Consider the following 6,113-nt stretch of genomic DNA (forward strand, 5'->3'; position numbering starts at 1 on the left):
TGTCAATTCGAATATAGACTGTTTATGATCAAAGCAAACTTGCTCACGAGCGCTTGTCCTTTTTTCTGTTCTCGTTTGTTTAAAAGAATTTGGCGTGCTGTATGTGCGTTACACGATACACCAATTCACGTCAGAAACGAAATTTTCTTCGTAATAGAAGAACACTACCGCTCACAAGTACAACCCATAGTTAGTTGGGTCACTTAAGATTTTTAATATTTTTCGTTCTTTTTACCGATCTCTTTTATGCATATATTTGTCCAACAGATAGCGAACTGTTCACGAATAACAGTATGGACCCAGCATTCTAACGAATGTAGGAAGGAACAAAACGAATGAGGGGACAGATTCGAAGAGATTACAAGGTTGGCTCATAAATACATTAGCCGTGCTAATTGACGAATCGTTAATCTCGCTACGCGTTACGTCCGGAATAGTAACGGATGCGAACAATAATGTCTCGGAGGACCGCAAAATCGGTTCGGACACGCTTCGCTCTCCCACGCTCGGAAATTGCATCGACCTACACGCTCAACGAATTCCTACCAAACCCTCGCTACGTTGCGTTGGTCACAATGTATCAGGCAGATCGCCAAACGACTGCGTTTCTCCAGCTTCCTTGCTTCCTGTAGTATCCTGTGCCATTTTTATCGTTACCTTTACTTATTTATTCTTTTGTACCTAGGTATTTTAGTACAACAATTTGTTCGATGACAAAAAAGAAAATAACGAGTTTGTTGGAGTTTTCGTTTAGTTGCTTCTCATCTCTCCCCTCATTTAGCAAGATACTTCTTTAACATCAATGGTTTCTTCTTTCCATTTCAGAAATCATAAATGTGTGAGAATTAAGTCAAACTTCGAAGATTCCAATATGACATGTGATAGTCCGAAAAGCATGTGCCATTTCAAGATTGATATAATAATATGACGAAAACGAAAGAGCGAGGGAAGCGTTGGTAACCCGCATAATCAAATGATCCTATCCATATTCGCGAGAACAAGTCGATCGATCACGATCGATGAATTACAAGGAGCAGAGCTGATTCAATTTGTTCGACGCTAGCTTGCAATTTTTCCGATCTCGTTGCACGCGAATGATTCTACAGGAAATGCGGCTGGCATGAAAATGTCTGTTTACTATGTAAAACGTCGATTACGAGGACGCTCCTGCGTTTATTTTTCTATTCTTCCTCGAGTTTTCAAAGATATCTCCACGTAAGTGTTTGATTCTTTAACGTCGCGTCGGAACAGTTATCGTTAAGATATCATTGTAAATCGAAGCTTAGTTGTTATATATTATTATAGATACATAGATATTATAGATTATATATATTAATAGATACCCTAATTTTAAATTAAAATATAAAACACGTCTTCTCTAAACAGTTACCGAAACTTCTGATTCGTATGAAATATACATGGACCGACAACCATGATTCTCATCGCTCGATCGGGACATTTGAAATATCCAGGGGATCTCTGAAAGAATTATCCGTGTCTGAATATCGAAGGTACTTCGTTCGAAGTGTGTTGCAGTGTTTGCGCGGTTCCGATTCCAATATGACTGAGAGAAAAAATTACGATCAAGATGACTTCACGGATGGTTGTAGTTTCGAGGTAAGGTAAGGTTGCATTCAAGGCACCAATGAGTCCGTGATCGTAGTCGTTCGTCGAATACGAACAAGTAAATATTGATGCGCCAGTGCGATCCGATCGCCGCGCTGCGGGAATAAGTCACTCTGATGGTAGCAAATCCTTCTAAACTCTAAATTGGAAAACGTAATGGAACAACCAGGTAGAACGTCACAATATTCTGGATCATCGAACATGTACGTGCGTATCGTGAACGTAATTGTTCCAACTAGCTTCCCGAAACAAATCGAATATTTTGAAAACTCGAAACGCTTCAATATGATACCGCGATCATACTCTCGTCTTTTTCGTAAACTTTTTCATAGATGTAGTGGAATTTAACTTACCCTACTGATCGTAGATACGTACATATTAGAATACCATTTCATATTAGATTTTCCTTTCTATATCACCTCTTATTATTACAGGAGTACATCACAAATGCCAATGACATCTCGTCTACATGAAACGCGATCAACGCGACGAAGACTGCTTATCCATCTTTCACTATGATCGCGCTCCTTTCCCTCTCTCTCTCTCTCTCTTTCTAACATAGGCGCTCGTTTAACCCAAATATCGAATGTCAATAAGAGAGAATATACGCAACCAGCGATTTTCACAAACATGGAATCGAGATATTCGCAACGATCGATCTTCACTAGCTGTGTCCTTTCGCCTCTTTTTCGTTGGCTTCTTTTCTTCTCGTAACGTCTGGAACGAAACCGAAGAAAGTAGAGAAAACGGAAAAGAGAAAGGAAATCGCGGAAGAACGTATCCAGTAGAAGTTAATAACGAATCACACCGATGGGATAGAGCGCGGATTAACCGGTATAGCTCTCGACTTCGCTTAGTTACTGGTAACTTTGATCTACCATTCCGAATGCGTCGGAAGAGGCGGAAAGTGGAGGGTTCCGACACACGAACAGTTCGGTCAGAGTTCGAGGCAGCTTCGTCCAACCGATACTCTCCAAAGCCCAGTTTCCAAGCTTTCGAGATTCCATTACGGCTGGCAGTGGCGCGGCGGCGGGAATCAATATTTAAATTCGTAATGGAAACGCCTGGCTGCAATTACGGAACGCGAAGCTCGACTGTTAAAGCGGTCGAATTCTCGCCGTTTCCCCCGTCCGATCTCTACCGCCCGCCAACATCCTTTAACTTTTGCTTCGGCTTCCTCAGATCGGTTTCTCTACGTTGTATCGCGTGGCGATACGAGCCGCGAGTGAAGATAAACAATTTCGCGTTTTCCGGAATATCCGGGAAAGGAGGGAAAGGAAAGAACAAGAGAAAGTAGCGACGCGTAACTGAGCGCCACTGGTCGAAGCGAGTTTGAGTTGGTGGTCGAGGTAGAATTGTGCGTGGATCAATAAATCGCACGTGGAATAGAACGGTTCGACGGAGACGCGAAGTAGAGAATAAAGGGAGCTTGCGAAGTAGCTTCGCTGGGAATTTAGGAACAACACGTCTCCCGATTTCGGTTATGAAAGTTTTGTTATCGCGGTGCTCGATCCGCCTCGTGGCAACGCGACACGACGCGACACGCGACTACGCAAACTTACTCACATGCTTTTATACCTCGAGCTTTTATGGCGAAACGCATCGATTATCCAAAGCTCGAAATCTACTTGCAGCCAGTGAACAGTACACATGGATAAGTCGATGACGTTTCCAGCGAAGCTTCGAATGGATCGTCGCGTCGCACGGAGTGGTGAGCGGGGGATGGTCTACGAGCAAAACGGCGAGAAAGAGGAGGGCGAAAGGTAAATCGGGCGCAGCGGTCCCGCGAGTTTGCTCGTAAACGTCAGCCGTGCAACGTCCGAGAATCTCGAAATTCCAACAGTCGCTTGTATCCTCGACGGTGAAGAGAAGAGACCTAGTTAACGCGAAGCTACGACCAGCGTTAATACCTCGGTTCTCTTTCGAAGCCAACCGTCTCTGCTCTCGACTTTGTTCGATTCGATTCTAGCAAACTGTTTTCCCGACGACTCGTAATCCCGAATGTTACCGTCAAGAGGGCTTTTCGTTCTCACATCGCGAAACTTGACGGCCAGAGTTCGCTTTCTCTTTTTTACGGTCACTTTTTCCGCTTGTCCGTCGATAGTCGAAAGTTTGGGAACAAACGTGTAACGTCGAGTTGCTCCTTTCGTTTCGAAATGGAAGTTGAAATGGAAATGGAAGCGAGGTCAATTCGAAGCTCGCGAGCGAACGTCCACGTTCCACGAATAGTTATCAAGGGAATAGCGTGCGTTACCTGCACGATGGGAAACTCGAATATTTCTTCGTCTTGGATCACGTCGAATCGAACGCGATCGAATACATCGAAATATGGAAACGACGTTGCGAAATCAGTTTTTGATTCCATGGGCCGACTATAGATTGGCTATCTCTCGAGAGTCTATACCAACTACTGGGGCGAACAGGTTAGAGGCGAATGCATGTCGGCGATATGCAAACTTCTTAGGAAGATGGTAGGAAAAAGGGTGGAGATGGTGGAGGAGCGCAACCATCCTTTATGCAATTTACATGGATAATGCAAAGGGAAGGATCGTTCCTAGACCAACAGGACGCAACTGTCTCGACCGATCCCGAACGAACCGAACGGTTGAAATTCAATTACACGAATGGAGCTGAACGCGACCACGGCCGTGGCCGCGAACACTGCCCTAGAAGCAGGAGAAATCTAATAACGAAACAATGACCGGTCGGTTTTCGAGGATAAGGCGCGAGTTTCTCTTATGCGGTTGCGGCTGCAACAGACTCAGACCGGTCGTAGAAGCAAACGTGTCGTACGTGGTACGCCGTGTGTCGAGCTACCGAGAGACGAGAGGAAACAAGCGCGGTACGTATTTTATTAGTCAACGGGGGCATCGTATGAGTTACGTCCGGTCTATCGAACAGCCAAATTGCTGTCGTCGGAGCTCGCGAAACGTATACATATACATATGTATCTATATACATAGAATTTGAAACAATGCTCGCAATCGCAGACAGCATTATGTCGTCCGTTTTCTCTATTAACGCTGCCCCGCTGTTTACGAAAAAGCCGACCGATGAAAGGCGCGGCAGATAAAGGGGTCTCGAAAGGGTCTCGACCGAGAAACAATGAGCGTGCTTCAATTATCGCGCGTGTAAAAAAATCCGCTTATATCCTCGGCGAAACCGAGTATCGACCCTACACCCACCCTCCTGCCATATAACTTCGGCAAATAGCTTTCCCGCGGGGATTTTAGGAAAATCTGGAACACGGCCAATGCTGTTCCATCGCGTTACATCGCTCTGCCTGAGTTTATATTCCTTCCCTTTCTTCCTACCTATTTTCGCGTTTATTCGTTTGCCAATGCAACGAGTTACGCGCGGATCTGAAACAACTTTCTCTTTTTTTCTCTCTTATTCTCATTTGCTCGTTCGGCCGCGGGTTTCCTTTTCCTGTCCCTTTCCTTGGACGATTTTCTCAAAGCTCATCGATCCTTCGGCAAGTCTCGTAGTTAAACGCGTGCGAATCTCGAGAACCGGCTGAACCGACGAAAACGACTTTCTTTCTTTCATCCCATCTGAAACATTCGTATATGTACGCATGTATAACGCACTATCTTCGTATTCTTATCGTTCGCGAAGACCGTTCCGTGTTCACAGGGAAACGAAAGCTCCGTTCGCGTATGGAAAAGAACCGAATATACGGCCGTCGTTCGAGTAGACCCGCGTGCGATTTTTTAACTCGCTTTGCTCTTCCCGTGCTTAAGAGCGACAAGCGGGATGTTAGGACAATGCAGCTCGTATTTCGTACGTTCTCGACGCTCTACCAATGGATCTTGCTGACTCACATCGACCATTCAGGTTCCTAAGACAACGACAGGGGGCGAGGGTTTTAAAGTTGCATTATTAATCGGGATAGACGACAGAGCAACGAGTCGAGTATGGGGCGCAGTTTTGTTTTCAAGTCTGGCCGTGCACGCTTCGTTGCGTGGGCGTTCGTTTAATTATCGAATGTAAATAGGTTCGTTAGGGAGACGTTTTTAAGCGGGTGCTTCCCCTATATTCGCTCGATGCTCTCGAGGCCGAAATATCTCGCCGGCGCGACCCTCGAAATTCCTTCGTTTCGCACACACGAAGACTTTGCAAATCTGAAAACCGCCGAACGGCAATAGGATCATATCCTGATTTGTCAACTAACTGTACATGACAACAGGTAAATCTACAACAACACTTTTAAGCTCTAAACGAACGAAACAAGCGAACGTTTCGTTTATAAGAGCGACAAATTATGCGTTGCCGAGATTACGAAAGGATAAAGAAACGCGATAAAACAAATAATCCTACTTTTCTCTTGCGTTTCTTATCCGACATTATGAAAAGCCAGTATAAATTCTCTATATCGCAAATATCCTGAAAATATCTGCGCAAAACGGAAGTTAGGTGGTAGGATCGATGGATCGTTGCACGCGGGAAAACGACAGAAGGAGAACGCGACGATTCACGGGTATGAA

The sequence above is a fragment of the Bombus affinis genome, chromosome 5 (assembly GCF_024516045.1).
Source record: "Bombus affinis isolate iyBomAffi1 chromosome 5, iyBomAffi1.2, whole genome shotgun sequence".
Classification (NCBI taxonomy): domain Eukaryota; kingdom Metazoa; phylum Arthropoda; class Insecta; order Hymenoptera; family Apidae; genus Bombus; species Bombus affinis.